We start from the raw sequence: 21,033 nt of genomic DNA on the forward strand, positions 1-21,033 counted from the left end.
GTGTATTTTTGTCCTTAGGCTGCCAGCCTCTCCTTTCAGGGTCCCAGGAACTGGAAGGGCACCACAGAGCAGAGTAGGGGTCTCTCCAGAGACTCCAGGTGCTGGCAGGAAGAAGTCTTTGCTATCCCTGAGACTTCAACAACAGGAGGCAAGCTCTACATCAAGCCCTTGGAGGTTTCTTCTTCAAGATGGAAGGCACACAAAGTCCAGTCTTTGCCCTCTTACTCAGGCAGAAGCAGCACTGCAGGAAAGCTCCACAAAGCACAGTCACAGGCAGGGCAGCACTTGTTCCTCAGCGATCAGCTCTTCTCCAGGCAGAGGTTCCTCTTGATTCCAGAAGTGTTTCTGAAGTTTGTAAGTTTGGGTGCCCTTCTTATACCCATTTTAGTCTTTGAAGTCACCTTCCTTCAAAGGGGACTCACACCTTCTTGTGAAATCCTGCCTTGCCCAGGCAAGGCCTCAGACACACACCAGGGGGTTGGAGACAGCATTGTCAGAGGCAGGCACAGTCCTTTCAGATGAGAGTGACCACTCCACCCCTCCCTCCTAGCAGAGATGGCTAATCAGGAAATGCAGATTACACCCCAGCTCCCTTTGTGTCACTGTCTGGTGTGAGGTAAAAAAACAACCCAACTGTCAAACTGACCCAGACAGGGAATCCACAAACAAGGCAGAGTCACAGAATGGTTTAAGCAAGAAAATGCTCACTTTCTAAAAGTGGCATTTCCAAACTCACAATCTTAAAATCAACTTTACTAAAAGATGTATTTTTAAATTGTGAGTTCAGGGATCCCAAACTCCACATGTCCATCTACTCTCTAGGGGAATCTACACTTTAATCATATTTAAAGGTAGCCCCCATATTATCCTATGAGAGAGACAGACCTTGCAACAGGGAAAACGAAATTGGCAGTATTTCACTGTCAGGACATATAAACCACATTACTATATGTCCTACCTTATCCATACACTGCACCCTGCCCTTGGGGCTACCTAGGGCCTACTTTAGGGGTGCCTTACATGTAAGGAAAGGGAAGGTTTAGGCCTGGCAAGTGGGTACACTTGCCAAGTCGAATTTACAGTATAAAATTACACATACAGACCCTGCAGTGGCAGGTCTGAGACATGATTACAGAGCTACTTATGTGGGTGGCACAACCAGTGCTGCAGGCCCACTAGTAGCATTTGATTTACAGGCCCTGGCACCTCTAGTGCACCTTACTAGGGACTTACTAGTAAATCAAATATGCCAATCATGGATAAACCACTTACATACAATTTAAACAGGAGAGCATATGCACTTTAGCACTGGTTAGCAGTGGTAAAGTGCTCAGAGTTGAAAAGCCAACAGCAACATGTCAGGAAAAAATAGGAGGCAGGAGGCGAAAAAAGACTGGGGATGACCCTGCATAAGCAAAAGTCCAACACTTACCCTTCCACCCATGCCCCCCACCCACCCCCCAAAATGACGTCTAATGACGTCAGCACGCAATCATCAGAGGTCACCTCCCATTGCACTGGAAGCCATGCTTCCAGCACGAACTAGGAGAAACAGATTAGTTTCTCCTCGGTACAGGGGGCAGCGGAGGCAGAGAGGCATGAAAAGGGAAGGAAAGGCCATATCCCCACCCCAAATAAATGGGGTCAAAGTTGTTCTGCCCACTAGTGGGCAGATGGGGCAATTACACCCGATATACACCCCGGGGGAGTGCAGAAAGTCTAATAGGTAACAGGGAATTTAAAAAAAAATAGTGTGGGCATGGTTATGTCCCCACCCAACTGAAGGGGATAACAGTCTTTCAGCTCTTCCCACGCACACTAAAACATCTTATCCCATGGCAAGCAACAGGACATTTGATTATTTGGGGTTTTCATTTTACATTTGGGTCATGAGAGCTTGGCTAACTCTCAAAATTGTCCCGCTTGGAATGGTGAGGGCTGCACTTTTTGGACTTTGGGATGCTGCCATGTAGAAAAATCCACAGGACCTAGACACATCTGAAAACTAAACATCTGGGTGAGTCCAGGGTGGTGTGCTTCACATGCACTCTGCACTATTTTCTTGCCCACAATGCCCTGCAAACCTCCAACTTTGCTGGAAATCACACATTTTTTCCACATTTTTGTGATGGAACCTTCAGGAATCTGCAGAAATCCACAAATTTCTACCACCCCGCATTGTCTCACCTATACCGATAAAACTTCTGCCCCACTTGTCAGCATAGAAATGTTTTTTTTCAAACTGCCATTTTGGACCTGCTTTGGTTCCCCCTCAATTTCGACATGTTTTTGGCTCTTCCCTGTCACAGGTATGTGGCCCACCTACACAGTGAGGTATAATTTTTACCGGGAGACTGAGGGGAATGTTGGGTGGTAGGAAATTTGTCCGGGTGCAGTGATCCCACACAGAAATGTGCGAAAAATCAGATTTTTCTTCAGCTAATTTTGAGTTTTGCTGAGGATTCTGACTAAGAAAACACTGGGGGATCCACACAAGTCACACCTCCCTGGACTTCCTTGGGTGTCTAGTTTTCAGAAATGTCTGGGTTTGGTAGGTTTCCCTGTATGGCTGTTGAGCCCAGGACCAAAAACGCAGGTCTCAGCCCCCCACCCCCGCAAAAACAGGCAGTTTTGTATTTGATAATTTTGATGTGTCCAAATAGTGTTTTGGGACATTTCCTTTCGCAAGCACTAGGCCTACCCACACAAGTGAGGTACCATTTTTATCGGGAGACTTGGGGGAATGCTGGGTGGAATGAAATTTGTGGATCCTATCAGATTACAGAACTTTCTGTCACCAAATGTGAGGAAAAAGTGTTTTTTTGGCCAAATGTTGAGGTTTTTAAAGGATGGATTCTGGGTAACAGAACCTGGTGAGAGCCCCACAAGTCACCCTATCCTGGATTCCCCTAGGTGTCTAGTTTTAAAAAACTGCACACGTTTGGTAGGTTTTCCTAGGTGCTGACTGAGCTAGAGGCCAAAATCTACAGATAGGCACTTTGTAAAAAACACGTCAGATTTCAATGTAAAAATGTGATGTGTCCATGTTGCGTTTCCTGTTGCAAGCATTAGGCCTACCCATGCAAGTGAGGTACCATTTTGATCGGGAGACTTGGGGGAACACAGAATAGCAGACCAAATGTTATTGTCCCTTGTCTTCCTCTACATGTTTTCCTTCCAAATGTGAGACAGTGTGTAAAAAAGACATCTATTTGAGAAATGCCCTGTAAATCACATGGTAGTATGGGGACCCCGGAATCCAGAGATATGAAACTATCCACTGCTTCTCAACACCTTATCTTGTGCCCATTTTGGAAATACAAAGGTTTCCTTGATACCTACTTTTCACTCTTTATATTTCAGCAAATGAATTGCTGTATACCCGGTATAAAATGAAAACCCATTGCAAGGTGCAGCTCATTTATTTGCTCTGGGTTCCTAAGATTCTTGATGAACCTACAAGCCCTACACATCCCCGCAACAAGAAGAGTCCAGCAGACGTAACCGTATATTGCTTTCACAAATCTGACATCGCAGGAAAAAGTTAGAGTAAAATGTGGAGAAAAATGGCTGGTTTTTTCAGCTCAATTTCAATATTTTTTCATTTTAGCTGTTATTTTCTGTAGGAAAATCTTGTAGGATCTTCTACACAAATGACCCCTTGCTGAATTCAGAATGTGGTCTACTTTTTAGAAATGTTTAGCTCTCTGGGATCCAGCATTGGTGTCATACCCAGTTCTGTCACTAACTGGAAGGAGGCTAAAAGCCCAAAAAATAGTAAAAATGGGGTATGTCCCAGTAAAATGCCAAAAGTGTGTTGAAAAATAAGGTTTTCTAATTCTAGTCTGCCTGTTCCTGAAAGCTGGGAAGATGGTAACTTTAACACTGCAAACCCTTTGCTGGTGCCATTTTCAGGGAAAAAATCACAAGCCTTCTTCTGCAGCCTTTTTTTCCCATTATTTTTTTTTAATGAATCTTTCCCTGTATTTCGGCTAATTTCTTTGTCTCCTTCAGGGGAACCCACAGAGTCTGGGTACCTCTAGAATCCCTAGGATGTTGGAAAAAAAGGACGGACGCAAATTTGGCGTGTGTAGCTTCTGTAGACAAAAAGTTATGTGGGCCTAAGCGCGAACTGCCCCAAACAGCCAAAAAAGGCCTGGCACCTGAGGGGGAAAAGGCCTGGCAGCGAAGGGGTTAAAACCGGATTCAGATAACTGGATGAAAACAAAATACGGCATAGCCTGTACCAGTCGACAGACTGCAGACCCACCATGTGCTCTGTGTTTTAAGCATAGAGCACATTCACTTTAGCATTGGGTAGCAGTGGCAAAGTGCCCAGAGTCCTAAAGCCAATAAAACTAATTCAGAAAAAAAGGTAAGGGAAAAGCCAAAATGTCAGGGGATGACATTGCAGAAAGGGCCATTTCTCAGCAGCATTGCTGAAATTAAGAGTCATGGTCCTAAAGAAGGGCTTTGTGGTTCTTGGTAGCGGTTCCTCCACACTGGTCATTTGTACCCTTAATGCCCGAAGACAGCTTTATTTTTAACAGACCTTCAGTGCACTGAGAAAGGGAGGGCTGGTGGCTCATGAGCCTCGCTGCTCAACCCTCCTTATTTGCTACCAGTTCTTTTACTACAAGAAGTGAATAATTAACCTTTATTCATTATTACACTAGAAACGTGCTGTCCTGCGAGGCAGGAGTCATGTAGGAGGACAGCAGTGACATCTTTGTAACCACTGGGACAGGTGCATGAACTGCACTAGCCATCAGACAGCTTGCCCAGGGCTTCATTAGCCTTGCCCTGGGAAGCCGGGCATACCTCACTGCCCCCCACCTGTGATGCATTGCAATATCACTGTTAAAGATTGCCCTGGATGCTTTTAGCATCAGCATTACAGAGCCAATGGCTACAGGTAAATTAGCCTATCATGTCACTCTGGTCTAACTTGTCATAGAGTAAAGACAAGATTGGGATAAAAAGGAAGACGCTGAAAGCAGTAGTGTGCAGAGTGCATCATTATGAAACCTTTGACTGTATGCTCACTTTCTCAAACTCACTGAGTCACTGAATGAGAGGGTGAAACAGTGAGAGAGCCAGTGAGCGACAGTGAATGGGAAAGTGTACAAGAGAGTGTGATAATGAGTGATGCAGGAACTGAGACAATGTGCGAGGATGTCTGAGCATGTGAGTGAGCGTGTGTGCCTTATGCTTGTCAGTCTTGTCATCAGACTGGAGTGAGTGAGACAGCGTGTGATCATGGAAGTGTGACAGTGAGGCTGAGTGAATGAGACAGTTTATGTGAGAAAGTGAGATTGAGTTTCATCTTGTGAGTGAGATAATGAGTGAAACAGAACGAGAGTAACTGATACAGTCAATCACGATCTCACTCACTGCAAGTGAGACAGTGTGTGAGGCTGTGAGTGAGAAAATGAGACTGTGGGAACATGTGAAATTGTGCGTGTGCTTTATACTTGCAAGCTTTGCCCTGGTCCTGGCATACTGGAGTTAATTATTGGTAAATCAGATACTTATCGTCATTTGTATTTTAGAAATAACTATCGGCACAAGAGGGGGCAAGCATGTCAAATGGAGGGCGGTGGGTTGCCTCCCATGACAAAATACTAGGGTATTTTTGACAAGGATGGCCGATGGTATATGGATTGCATCACATCAAAAGTCTGGAAAGGCATATTGTAGGCGAATCTTGGCATAAAGGGGGCATCTATAGCATATGGTTGGCATCCACAAAAAAATGCTTGCCCTGGCACACCAGTGATAATTAGTAACAAAATAGAGGTGTCCATAGGACAGTTTGAAAACAGTAGGTGGCAACCCTGTAGGGGCATGAGCGGTCATTGGCCTATCAAAAGTACTTGGATATTTGAGTGCTCTTTCAGGGGCTATAATGAATATATGTGAAAAATGTGGTTCAAAATCAGCTGGGTCGGCCAAACTGAATGGATCATCCAACGGGATGCTGGTGTAGGAGGAACTGTGCCCCTGTCCCCAAGGCAGTCTCTCACTGGTATTAAAAATAAAGTGATGATTTATTCCCTCCCATCTTTTATCACGCTGCATGCACGTTACAACCTACCGGTAGAAAGTTGTGGTGCTGAAAGATGAGTGCCGTGGCGAAGCACCAACAAACAGTGGAAGAAACTTCTTTAAAAATGGCAGTCCTTTTCACCTCTCATTCATTAAAATGATGAACAAACTGCAGGTCTCTCACCGACGCTAGAATTTTTGAACTTTCAATTCATGCACGACTTCTGTGTTTGTTCTTTCAGGAACATGCACGCTCACTTTGGTTCCTACACACGTTAAACTGATGTTAGGCGAATATTTTTTAACTATATAGGCATTTAAGTTTGAAACCCCTTCACTTGGGGTTTCGTTTTTAAGGGCCACGCCATGCTTGTTACATGAGAGTGAGTGAGATTGTCTCATGATCGCTTACGCATTCAAACTTGCACTGCACTAATTTCAACTAGCGTTTACATACATTTTATCCGTATGGCTGCTAAGCCTCTTCCCCCAGACCAGCGGGTATTTATCCGATTGGATTGGATTGGATCGCGCCTAAGCAGTTCACACGATTTGAACCTCAAAACAGTGCACAAAAAATACAGAAAAAATATAATTGAAACAAATGCCCAAATTATGAAATATTTTATTTAATTCACAAGCAAAAAATATGCAAAAACCTACACTTTAATTTAAGGTTAGAGCTTTTCAAAATGTATCTTATTTCTAGAAGCATAAGTGATATGCTATACTGTACCATATCCCAATGCATACTGTTTCTGTTTATACATACCTGTGCAGGAGAGGAGGCTACCAATCGTCCAAATTAGCATCTGTTTGCTCCACTTCAACTATTCTTGCAAATCAAGATAAGTATACCAGCCGAGATAAAGAATGGCACAACTCTAGAACACAGCCAGGAACTGGGAATAGCGCTACAACTCACACCATTAAAGACATTTCTCAGCAAAACGGGCCTATAGGCCTTTGTTACATTTAATTAGGTCTATTGGGACCCTGTCTGGGCCTGGGGCTTTGCCCTCCGGGCTCTGCCATATGGCCAAGATAACCTCCTGAAAAGAAACCATGTCAACAATGGTCGAAGCCACTTCCCCTGGTGCCAATAATTTGGCATTAGTTTTGGGCAAGATAGGTTTGTGAGAAGTGTGCCACCCATACCTCACTGTTTATGTGGGAACTGATGCAGGTTGATTTCTGGCCAAAAGAACACAAGGTAGATACGGTCCTCCAAAAAGATTTACAATCTTGTGTGGGCCGTAACCAAAAGATCTTCCCATTGTTGGTTAATGACTGTTTCATCTACGTGGCAATTCTGCTTTGTATTGCTTCCACACGGAGGCAACTGCGGCAGGATCTCTAGGACTCGCAGGCAGAACTTGGCACAATAGCCAAGTATTGCTCTATAATACTGATAAATTGGCTGCCTAATCTTGACACGAAAGAGCCTCAAAAGAACAGACCAGATCACCAGGGGTGGTAGTCTTGCCAAACAACAAGATCATAATTTTCTTGAACTACCTTCTCTAAAAAAGAGGGGTCTGACAATCTACAACACAATTTAAGCAAATCTGAAGAAGTTGTCAGGTTAACCAAAGTAGGTGCAGTTTTGAAGTACTTTCTAGATGGAACCGCAAGTTCTAAAAGCACTGGGTCTGATCCCCAAAGTTAGTATCAATGATGGTGCTATGGACTACTAAAGAGACAAGGTTGTGGGAGACAAAAATAAAATCTATTACTGAATGGCAATTCCTGCCCAAAAGGTTGGGCTCCCTGGATCAACTGCCCCCACTGTTTCCATCATATTATGCAGGTTAGCAAAAACAATAAATCCTAATTCTTTGCTTGTCTCCCTCCTCTCCGCTGCCCTGGGCATTGCCATTTTTAACATCCAGCAGCTTGGCATTACATTCCTCTCCGAGGCATACATAAAATAACTGGCCTTTGTTAGCTACAGATTCCACAAAGGAAGACATTTATTAAAAAAGACCCGTGAGTCTTTGGTTGGGAATGTTAGGAATGTTAGGAAAATTGTTGTAAAAATGTATCAAAAGAAGAAAAGAATAAACAGGTTGAAAGTCCATCCCTGACACTTGTAGGGCTTCTGCAAACCACCAAGCATCAGGTTAATACTGATTACTAATCCACTTGACGCTTGCCCTGCACGGGATGGTGTAGCAGGCAAACTAAAACACTGCAAGCCCTCCACAGCTACAGCGCTCACTTTCTATGTTTCCTGCATTAGCAATACATCATAAGAATTAGTAAATACTGTCCAATCAATTTATGTAAGCTTATTACAAAGTACAGCGACATTCCAACTCAAAATATACAGGAGTCGCAAAAGGACTGCCATAGAGTTCATAGGAGCCAAATAGTTAGAAGTTTTGCTTTGGTCCAATCTAGTGGTCTCTGGGCCTTCCAAAACAGCTTTGTGGGGCTCAGCAAGAACAATCTGGTTCTGAATAGATGCTTTTTCTAAGTGTTAGAAATGGGAGTCTCTGGTTGGCAGTGGTGGTCTGTATTTTTAGGCACTGGATTGAAGCTTATCCTACACATAGAAATGATAGCCTCGCAGTAGCAAATCTATTACTTAGAGATTTGATTCCACGTTTTCGGTTCCCATCCTCTTTAGAATCAGGTAGAGGGAGTTATTTCAACAACAGTGATTACATTACTACGTTCAGCCCTAAACATTGAGCAGAAGCTGCATTGTAGCTACTGTCCTGAAGCTTCTGGATTAGTAGCTTTGAAAGCTCGATTGGCAAAAATGTGTGCATCAACAAATCTGAAATGGACAGATGCTTTACCATTGGTTCTAATGAGCATGAGAAGTACACCTGACAGAAAGACTAGACTCTCCCCACACGATCCTAATGGGCAGAGCAATGAGATTGCCAGCTGTTCCTGCAAATACACTTGTAAACAAAACAGATGACTTGGTGCTGGATTACTGCAAGGGACTAGCTGATGTGGTTTGCTCTGTCTCACAAGGTGGAACAAACAGCCGTGCCACCATCCCAAGACCAGTGTCACAGTCTCTGAGCTGGTGATTGGGTGGTGATCAAGAAGAACATTCAGAAGACTTGCTTGGGGTCTAGGTGAAAAGGCCCCTACCAGATTATTCTGGTGACTAGGCTGCTGGGAAGTGTGCTGGATGTAGCAGGAGAGTCAAGTCTAAGGAGGACTCTCCCAGAGGCAGACGACTGGGTAAAAGAAAAAGCAGATCTCGTTCCCTGAAGAAGCCAAAAGTGGTGTTAAGTTGAATCAACGTCATGCAGATTTCACTCCTCCTGAAGTGAGTACTAGTGGAAGTGAAGCAAGTTAAATTAGTGCTTGTCAAAATCCTGCTGAACCAAGAAGAATCGTAAGTCCAGTTTTGCCATCACTGTTTAAAACAAGTGTGAAAGGAGGCATGTGGCCTACTTTGCATACTACTCAAAAGGTTCCTTATGTACTGTTTAGAATAAATGAGAAAGCTGAAACAGAAGGAACAGATCTGAGTGAAGGAAAGACAAGTGCAAATCGAAGGTCAAAGAGAAAGAATTGCAATTCGAAGAGACACAGGTTCTGAATGGGCATATCTCGCAGCTGATGAATGGGAACACAAGTATGTTCTTTTGTTTTGACCGTGAGTATACAGTTCTATATTTTGGAACTTGAAATTGCATTTGATCTGAGTTTTGAAATCACAATGCGAATTGAACAAGAGACATTATACACTAGAAGTAATAGTGAGTGATCAACAGATTATGATGTAACAAGAGACATTTGAAACTGACCGATTTTGGACAAGTTCTGGAGAAAGTCAGAAAGCTGCTGTAAATAATTGCATAGAAGGCTGACGATTTATGATTTTTGTTTGGCTGCATAGTTAAATCTATTTTTCTTTTGCTTTCTGATTCTTCACAGGCCATGGATAGCAATTACAATAGAAAAAATGGGTTTTGTAAGTGGATGTGTGGTGGATTAACAATTGTATGTGTGTTGATAAGTTTGTTGTTGATTGTAAGTATGCTTGTTTCGAGTACAGTTGAAACTAATTATACACCTCCTCCAGAGACTACTACACTACCTAAATTAGAAATGTTTAATAGTGATGAGATATACTTACACAGCTCACAGGGAGATCTTTCTTCTAATGTTTTAGATCATTTTTTGTATGAATATGTGGAGACAATGGATGTGAGAGAGTGTTGTGTGTACACAAATTCCTTCATCAGTGCAAGAAGGAATTACATATAGCTTACTATTAACATATGGAATTAGTTGCAGTCTTCTATTAACAAGATTCTATAATCAAGAATACATCCAGTATTTTTATTCGAATATGGGTGTTTTTCCTTTTTTCTGATTGACCAACATTTGAGTAGTATTGCTAGAGCTAAGAATATAGATATTGTAGGAGGTTTCTTTGAACTTACACTAACATTTGGTACAGCTTATGCACACAGGAATAACCTCACATGTATACTTTCACAAGTTGAGAAAACTTTCCTGGATCAGACTGATGATAAAAGAAAGGAATTGAAGGAAAAGATAGAGAAGGGTTTAGTGAAACACACTTACAAGAATGACTGCGCATATCGTGTAACTAGCACACAAGGGAAGCTTGCTCTAGATTACCAACATATAGAAAAGCTTTGTATTTACAGACCTCAATCCAGAACTGATATTAAGTTTGTGGGAACGAGTGAATGCTGACATGAATTTCTTTTTGAGAATACATGGGACTTTATGCTGAATGGACAAGATCCTGTGATTCCTGGGGTTTATTACATCTGTGTGAAAAGTGCTTATTATCATCTCCCTAAGGAATGGTATGGTACTTGTTTTGGATTGTCTCATTAGTATTAACACAAGTATTAATAAAGCATTCCTTTTGTGAGGACAGTCAGAGGAAGGATCCTGGAGTGTAAACATTATTAATAAAATTGTGTCACTTAAACATAATGTGAAACAACGTGTTTTAAAAGGCCTAACTGAAAAAAACTTGTGTTATGGAAATGTGATCACTCTGGTGTCAACCACAATGAAGTTTGCCATGAAATTAAATAATGACTAATGAAAATATATATTGTTTAATAACAATTAAATATACAGAGAAAATGCTTATTAATAAGTGCTAATAGATTAATGGTTTAAATTTAAATTAAATGTTTTATTCTTCATGTTTTAGCATTAGTTAAAAGGCCTCACTTTGTAGTGATTTTCCACAAATATGATGTTTAAAATGGTTTGCTAACCCTGCAGAATAATGTTTCTTCAAACATCCAGTGTGACTTGTGCAGTAGAAATTTCTATCCTGCTTTGACTGGTTTTGCATGTTTCCTTGAGATAAAAACTGTTATTTTAACAAAGCCTCAGTGCTCAATGTCATGTTTTTTTATGTAACATTGTTTTGTTTGAGTGTCGTTTTTGGCAGGAACCACATGTAACATTTCTACATAGTTTAAAATGTAATTTTTTGTACAGAAGCTAATGTCAGGAGAAGAGAGGAGCGACAGCATAATCCAATCCTGCCTGCAGAAAACGTGAAGAGATACATCTGATGCGCAAATGATGTTTCTTGGCTGCAAACTAAACCACCCCATAGTCATGTCCAATAGAAGCTTAGTAACTTTTGGGACCTTATTATAGCAATGTTTTAGATGAAGTAAGTTAGTTGTACATTTTCTGAGCTTCTTGTTAGGGCTCCATTTTCCAAGCTATGAGATGCTGTTTAGTTCTTGCCTGTGATTCTAACAGTTACTGAACTCTTTCCCTTTCATGTCCTGATGCTGACTAATGAAGACATGATGTTTCTGCGCTCTGCTGGTGAAGATATTGCTGATCCATTTAGGAGAGGTATAACCAATGTGCATTTGTGTTTTCTTTGCAGGTTCACTCTTTAGAAAATCCAACTGCTTATTTTGGATTGCGCCATAGTTAGATGTTTTCCTAAATTATTTTGTCTTAAATTCCTTTTTGCATGAAGCCCACACATGCTTTCTAATCAGAAATAGAGAAGGATGCCTAACATAATGTCTAAATTTGACATTTTATTAACTGAATATGATTATTTCAACTGCACAAACTAAAAGTATGCTGTTTCTATTTTTCACTTGATTCTGTTATTCTGCATTGTTTTTTTGGAGTGTATAATATTATTAAATGCTTTAGTAAGATTGAGCTTCTTGAGGCGTTTTGGACTGCCTGTGATGTTTTTGTATTTGTATTATTTGGTCTTGCACATGATTTATGTGATCTTAGCACTGTTAAGGTGAGGGCAACAGATGTTTAAACTTTACTAAACTGGTTGTTGTGATGATTCATGTCCACATAGGTCATGGTGTGTTTACATCACTGACTCCAATTGATTTTGTTGATTGTTTGATGTCATGTGATGATTATTGGTTCATATTGAATGATTAGATGGTTTCACATTCCTGTCTGAGTCAAAAGGTCAGAGTCAACCTCTGAGGGTAATAGATGTTTTACCCTATACATGTCACCTTATCACAATAATATAAAAAAAAGATCTGACATGCCTACACTTCCATTTGGGGATTCAAAGACTATGAGTAAGTCATTTTCAATTTATGGCCAATCCCAGTCTTGTCTTTGTGCTGTAGGAAAATCCCATGAGGTAAATGCCTTTGAAGTGGACTTTGGTAACTAGTTCCCTGTATAGCTGTAAGGCAAAACACTACTTTGCTCCTCTAACTTTGTTGGATATTCAACCATTTTAAAGCTCTATTTCGGCAGGGGTTTTGGTATATTTTGCTACCATCCTCCAAGAGGATGCAAGGCTTAATGCTGCAGGGGAATTGGGAGGAGAAACCATAAGAACATTTAGGGGATTGTATCTGTCAACCAGCATCCCCATTCTAGTGAAACTCTGAAGTTCTTTGGTTATCTCTGAGCCCTCAGAAAAATACTGACATAGAGGGAGGGCTTCCCTGCATGCTGTGCTGAAGAATCACCAACTACCGAAGCAGTTTGAGAATAGTTCTTCCTCTGTCTGTGTTAAACTTCTGCACAAAACACCTCATCTGCTTCCCTCCACTGAACTGGCTTACAGGAACCTTTGAGTCTAAGGTCTTTTCTGTAGCCAAGTTCTCTAACAGTAGAGGGACACTGTTCACTCCAATGGAAGGTCTTGGCGTACCAGGGGTGGAACCAGAGGAGGCTACTGTTGCATAAGGTGTTAATAGTTAACCTACTGAAAAGGGCATTATGGACACTGTTCCAGTGGAGGAAACTTTAAGAAGTGAACAACAATGGGGAAGTAAGCAGGTAAACATGCTTAGAAGTCACTTCTGGGGTGCCAATGTGCAAAATCACCCCAGAGTGGCAGGTTGCAGCAACATGAAACTGACACTGTCCATGATTTTTTGTTTAATTTTGATACTTTAAATCTAATATGTTTTTTTCCATTTACCTTCTTTTTAAATTGTTTATTTTACTTAAACTTGGTGGGACAATTTTACATCAAGTAAATCTTGCAGTTGTCTGGTGTCATTGGCTTGCCACCATTTGTTGAAAGTGCATTAAAAAGTATGGGAACTGTGGTACTGCATGCAGTTGGTGTGATCAAAGATGTGGCTAACAAACAAAACATTCTGTATTTTTTTTGGTTGTTCACCTTCATCTATTAACGTATAATAAAACAGCTTAAATGAAAATTAAATGCAAGTTATGTTCAGTGGGAAATACACTATCACACATTATAAAACCTCTATTAGTTAAAGAATGGCACAAGAGCTACAGAACAGAATCCTGCATGGTGTGGTTGAGAACACAGATTTGTGCATGTTTAGTAATACAGGACCCCAGTCTGTCACAGAAAGCACTGATACACAAACCAGACCACAGCACACGGTAACAACAGTATAATACAAGTATTCAAGCTCCGTAGTGCATAATTGATGTTGGATAGAAGAGAGTAGGCATGTCGGTGTTCACATCTTTTCTCAAAAGATAGTCTGTTTATTGGTAGGCGAAATACATTCAGTGAGAGAGAACATTGTTCCAGAAACAGCCGGCACGTGTTTCGTCGCACTGGTGACTTTTTCAAGGCCAATGGACGAAGTGAAGTGATAGAATCAGTATGTGGACCACAAAGTATGGTAACTAGTCACCTCTGAGACTGTAGCTAAGGTGTAAGGTATGTACACCTTATTGGAAGAAAGACCACGTCAATTACAGTAACTGGAGTAGAGGACCTTGATAAGTCCAATGGCCTGTGTTCGTAAGTGGCTGAGTGCCGTGGCACCTAGTTGTGCTTTGATCTGGCCAAAGAGTGCAAAGCATTTGAAACTTGGGTCATAGTTTGGACTCTTGCCTCGGGCAAGACTGCTGGTTTAAGGATGACAGTACTTATGTTTGTAGGTGACTATGCCTATCCTACAACAAGTTGCAACTGTAGTCCCAACCCTTCCAGCTCACTTGCAGTACCTCACCAAAAACCCCAACAGTTAAAGGTGATTTGTGTCAGCCTTTACGCATGGACTAAGAAGTATGACATCTCAGGGAGTGTCATGGTTAAACATATATATCATGTCTCTACCAAACACATGCAATAACGAAGATGAATTAATATTTCAATAGTTTTTATTTAATACAATGCAGTAAATCGTATTGGCTGCAATGATTAGGATAATGAACAGTACAAGAGATAGAATTGTAAAGACGAGGGTCATGATTATGACGACCCCCACCATCTTGTATTAGCAGAGAGAGACATGAAGTGTAACATATGTCTGTGTACCCTATCCTGATTGGCCTAACCTTCTACCTAACCTTCTACCTAGAGGAGAGCTGGGTATATTAAATCTAATCTGCCAATGCCATGTCCCTGGAAGGAGCCCCCAACCTGTTTACCTTGAATGAGGTCTTGACCTCAGACTTCGGAAGAACACAAAGTCCGGGTCGGCGTCAAGGCAATGTGCAGCATCGATAGCAGCGATGGTATCTGGTCGGAATCCCTCTGATTATCTGTCTAAAGTGTGATGTATTTATACAGATCTACTTGGACCTCTGACGTAGATTGTTCCAAAACAATAGATAACGCTGCATGCTTGGGACGGTAATTTCTAATGTGAGCACCTACAGTTTGTTTGTCTTTGTTGCATGAGTTGACACCTTAGCGTGGTGACACTGATAGCATAACTCTAAACAAAAGGGCCTAACTATAAACACGGCAGCCATCTTAGAAGATTTTAGTAAATAAATGGTATAAGACAGAGCAAGCTAAGTTGGTTAAAAGTCACTAAATATTGGAGGCACGAGTCTGCAAGCCAAAGGCTAAGCTATCTCCCGTTGTCCCATTAAAACAAACTAGGATTCACTACACTTGCATTATACACAGGATAGGCGGCTACAAAATGCTTCCAAAATATAGATGTTAGTAACATCCAGAGAGTATGTGGTGTAATTTCTTCACAGTTTAGCTCATAGCTCCCTTACAATACCTCTCAAAAAGAATAAATCTGTGTCATCAGGAACCAATTGATTTATGACTTTAAAAACACGTTACAGCTTAGCTGGAAGCTTCCTTAAAATACCAGTCACAAAGACAATGGGCCTAATTACTATCTAGGCAGACAGCGTTACTCCATCACAACTGTGATGGATATCCGGTCCACCATAATACGATTCCGTTATGTCCCATGAAAATCGTAATACAGGGGAGCGAATATCAGTCACGTTAGGTCCTAAATGTGTGCCATCAGGAAGCTTCAAGGGATTCCATAAGATAAAGCTGATGCTGGCTTCCAAACATACTTTCGATTTGCAGACTGACCAGTTGCACACATTTCAATTTCCATCAGGGAGGTAGGCACCCTGGCAAAGAAGGCTAGTTTAGCTGTATGACCCTCCTTGGGTTTACAGCACAGGAGACTCTCTGCCTAACACTTCAGCTGAAGCATTTCGACTGTCAACTGTCCAGAAACAGTTATTTTTTTCACGAAAAGCAGGGGAACTGTTTTTCTAAAACTAAGTGTGGGGTACGTCGTGCTCCTCAGATCCCCCTGAATTCAATCACTATTTGCCACTAATATCGCTCTCTGAAGACTTTCTTGCTACCCGAGGCATGCCTGCAAAGGTGAGTGAATGGTCTTTACAACAAAACCGATCTGCTTCCTTACTGTGTCTCGAAAGTGTGGGATTTTATTCACAACTCATTTAAAGTGTTTTTTTAGGCCTCACCTACTTGGCAGCACATGGGTTGTCTGTTGCAAGATATTTTCAGCTTAGAGTGGGATTGAAACCTGCTCATTGCTTACCAATGGTTGACTTCATTATCACTCACATTTGCTTGTGTCTTAATTTTGTATGAGCTTTCCATCCACGTGTTTGCAGCTCCTCTGGAACATTGATACATTACTGTATCCTTACATTACTTGTTTTCCACAGGGACTGTTTTTCTTTGTTTTGTTTGAGTACTCTTTGAGAATGCATGTGTTTCCAGTTTTCTCCCTATTGTGCTTCTTTTCTCTGTGTTGCTCTCACCTGTGTGCTTCTCCATGATGCAGTTGCCCACGTCAGCTCCCACGCCTGCGATGCTTTCTCACTTGTATACTTCTACTCCATCCCATCTCCAAATGCCCGTTCTCTTAATCAATTACTTTTTTACCCGCCCTACACACACCACATTGCTCTCCCTTTCACCTGTTTCCTCCCCCATGGCCTTTGCATTGACTTCCCTCCCCAGCCCCACCCGCACCCTCTACGTTGCTTCCAGACCCCCCATGCTGCTTCAGTTCCCAATAGCCATTTGTGTTGGTTCTGTCCATCCACCTCTGCCTGTGTTTCCCATACCTACTTTGCCCACTGCTAAGCTATGGGCACTGGCTTGCTTCCCCCCACCTGCTTATCAAAATAAACATTTCTGCACATTTGTTTTTTTATTTGTTGATCTGAGTTTGTTGCGCAAATAAAAAGAAAACGCGGCCCAAACATTCCCTTTTACTACATGTAAGTCACCCCCGAGGGTGGGCCAGAGGCAGCCCCATGGGCAGGGTGCAGTGTATTTAAGAAAAAATAATAGGACATGTACTGGTGTGTTTTACATATTCTGATAGTGAAATACTTCTAAACTCCGTTTTCACTATTGTAAGTTCTCTCTCTCCCATAGGGTAACATGGGGATTGCATTGAAATATCTTTTAAGTGTAATTTCCCATTGTGAGCAGATAGATATGTGGAGTTGGGGTCTCTGAACTCACAACTGAAAAATACATCTTTAGGTGAAGTTGTATTTTTGAATTCTAAGTTTGGAAATGCCACTTTTAGAAAGTGGGCATTTTCTTGCTTAATCATTCTGTGCCTCTGCCTGTCTGCTGAATACATGTCTGGCCAGGATGACAGTTTGGCTGTTTGTGCACTCACTCTAGACAGTCACACAAAGGGAGCTGAGGTGTACCCTGCATATCCGGATGACCCATCACATGGCTGATGGGTCTTCCTGAGCTAGGGTGGTGAGGGAAGCTGACAATTGCACCTGAATATGGTTGTGCCTGTCCTCACACAAAGTAATCTCCAACCTCCTGGCGTGTCTGGGGCCCGGGCAGGGAAAGCCAGAGTCTTGTGCACTAAAAAGACTTCTCTTTGAAGTTTGCCTACTACAAAGACAGAAATGGGTATAAGTACTGGACCTCTGACCCCACATAGTTAGAAACCTTCTGGACTGAGGACATTCTGACAAGAAGAATAGCTAGATGCTGTGGGAGGGACTGTCCCTCTACATGTTGCTTTGCTGGCCTGCTGCTTCTGTCCTGAGAGTGAAAGTAATGGACTTTGCTTTTTACATCTTGCTTTCAAATGTTCTCCAAGGGCATGGACTAAGCTTGCCTCCTGTTAAGAAGTCTCAGAGACATCAAAGACTTCACCTGCCAGCACCTGGACTCTCTTGTAGAGTCCTGACTTGCCTAGTGGTGCGAAATCCAGTTCCTGGTCCCTTGGGAATGTGTTCAATCAATCAATCAATCAATCAATCAGGGTTTTGTAAAGCACACTATTCACCTGTGAGGGTCTCAAGGTGCTGTTCTGGTGTACCAAGGAAGAAACAAGTGTGTTGACCTCCAGAATGCCTTTGAAACCGGCACCAATCTGACCTAGTGCCGCTGCCTGCACCAAAGCTGTGGTCCCCGCTGAGTGCAATTACTAACCAATGCAGCAAGCCCAATGTGACAGCAGCGCTTCCGAAGTCCCACCACAGCACAAGTCCAGAGCACTGTGTCACCAATGACTATGGCACGCAACTGTTGCAGCACCTGTGGCCCATGGTGTGATCGCAACACCACAAAGTAAACACCTCTCGTCTTGACCTGCATGGTCCCTCAAGCCTGCCTTGCCATAAGGAACAGACACCTCTATGCCAACGCTGCATCTCCCCCCTTGCAACTGTAAGGAACACCTCCTAGCAATAAGGAAATGTACTTCACCTCCCCAGTGGCAGTGAGGAACCAACACCACACCGGCTCGAGTGATGCTTCATGTACCTCCCTGACTCACTGCAAAGTATTTGCTTCCTCATCGTTATCCTAGGTACTGTAACTGGCGTCCATGTCTCTATGACTGGCCCACACTCCCTCATGAGTGCCGTCAGACTGTTGGAGACAACTCAGTCAAGGGGATGTGATAGCCCCAGTTGGAGCTATTGTGTTTGTAAGTGCTAAACTATGATTTCATCTTTGAAAATTAATATCTTTGCTTGTGTTTGTTGGAATTTTATCATTTTGGTCTGTTTTACTCAGATAAATATTGGCTATTTTTCTAAACTGGCGTGGAGTACTCTTGTTGTGTTTTCACTGTGTTACTGTGGGTTTGTACAAATACTTCATACATTGCCTCCAAGATAAGCCTGACTGCCTGAGCCAAGCTACCAAAAGGGTGAGCATGGGTTATCTTCCCTGTGTGACACTCTTACCCTGATTAGAGTGAGGGTCCCTACTTGGACAGGGTGCAAACCACTGCCAACTAGAGACCACATTTTTAACATTTAGCCATTCTACACAGCATTAGAGACACTGCAGAGCATAACCAAAACCACTGATTAAGCCAATATTTCCCAAAGGTGAAACTTATTGCTTTATCAATGATTGGTTTTCTATCTTCTATAGTTTGGAAGACATATTTCCTACAATTACTCAACAACTATTCAATGATTCTAAAAGGTTGTCACCTGCAGCTTGAGGGTGGAGCGTAGTGTAGGACAACTGAGACAACCCAGAGCCCTTTATCCCATATGGCAGATATATAAATCTTTCCTCTGCAATGGTCATTATAGCCTTCCTTACTTTATTGTTGCTTATCCCGATTTCTGATGAGCCATATGTTCCCCAAGTATCAATTGCTTCAATTGTGAGGGTCTTAGAGGTGGTTTTTAATCACAAAGTACTCACCCAAACATTCTCAAATTAAATGTTCCACAGCCAGGAAATGCTAATGCATCTTCTTTCTCTGCGAGCATATGCCACTGTTAAAGCCACAAGCATCTAGTAAAACTACTACGGACAAACATGATTGCCTGGAGTACCTTCAGGTGGGGGTCCCTATTCCCTCTCTAACCATGACAAATACATCTCCTTTCATCAATACTCTAGAGAACTTCATTTTCAATCAATTATGTGAAATTATGTGTGACTTCACACTAACTGACCAGTCTCACTCCTCGCAGCAACTCACAGTCATTTAAAATTTCTCACAATCATTTTTCATGCAAACCTAATCGAAAATATTGCGAGCACAAACCAACAACCTGTCTGCTTACTATAGAATAGGGCAGCCAAACACTTCAAACTCAGTAAAGAGCTACACTTCCCAATACAGTTCCTCCATGTGCACCTAGCATTAACTAATGCCAACTACTCACACAAGGAAATATTATTGGCACTGCTGACGACGTCTCACAGCAAGCCCCTAACACTGCAGACAACAAATTAACCAAGTGTCTTCTACACTTGTGTGTTATCCCAGGATATTACGCCATGACAGACATGTTAACCAACACAAATTCTTAGCAGAAAGTGCCACATGCACGCAAACGTTCGGAACCTCCACAAAACACTTCACATCACACTTCACCGCAAATGTTAGCCAAAGCAATGCAAGCACAAACCCTATTAATGCTCACACATCTGCTGCAGAGGAACAACTCCAGAACTCTTTTAATCCTCTTAAGAAACCTGTATTCTCGAAAAACAAGCATATACAGAATCACCATGGGTTGCCCAAGGTGACAGAAAAGTTTAATCAAATCAACACCAAAAGGACTAAGCACTTAATAATGCCAATACAAAAATCAACATAATTATCTTATCATTTGAAAACAAGTCATCCTTGTTAGCTAGCTAGAACAAAGAAAAATTGGGAAGTTTCAAGTTGGTATGTGCTGGGCAGAAAGTGAAAAGAAAATAGACAAAAATAATTTTGAAAAACAACATCCGAGGCAAAATGTGGCTAACCAAGGTTGGCATAAAGTAGGTAAAAAGGAAAGCATCAGAATTTCAGAAGCTCAGTCGAGAGTCTTCTCCTTGGGTTAGGGAAAACAATTCTAAGCCTCAGCAAAGCATTTAAAATGAAGGGTAAGTCAGAGGTCTGTATCTCGCAGAGTCCAGGTAGGTTCTCCTAAAAAAGGGCAAGAAGAATGCTCAAATAGGATCGGCAAAGTATGCCACATTGGGGAATGGTATACTAAAGTCCAAAGTGACTGATTATTTGTCCATCAGCTGCATGACATCAATCAGAAGACTTCACTGCCCAATCAAATTTATTGCATGACAGTCATTTGAAACATCAGGAGATATTTCCATTATGAACATGGGAAAAGCATCCGTCTTAGCTCATCTGTAAAGTTTGAAAGAACTGTATGAAGTCCATTTCCACAGTTCCCCAATGCACTGGGTTCAAGGTTACTTTCTCAGGCTCACTATATGTAAAACAATAGGATATCTATTTCCAAGCTAACATTGCATAGGAACGAAGTCTGAAAAGAATGTCA

The sequence above is a fragment of the Pleurodeles waltl genome, chromosome 11, assembly GCF_031143425.1.
Source record: "Pleurodeles waltl isolate 20211129_DDA chromosome 11, aPleWal1.hap1.20221129, whole genome shotgun sequence".
NCBI classification, from domain to species: Eukaryota; Metazoa; Chordata; class Amphibia; order Caudata; family Salamandridae; genus Pleurodeles; species Pleurodeles waltl.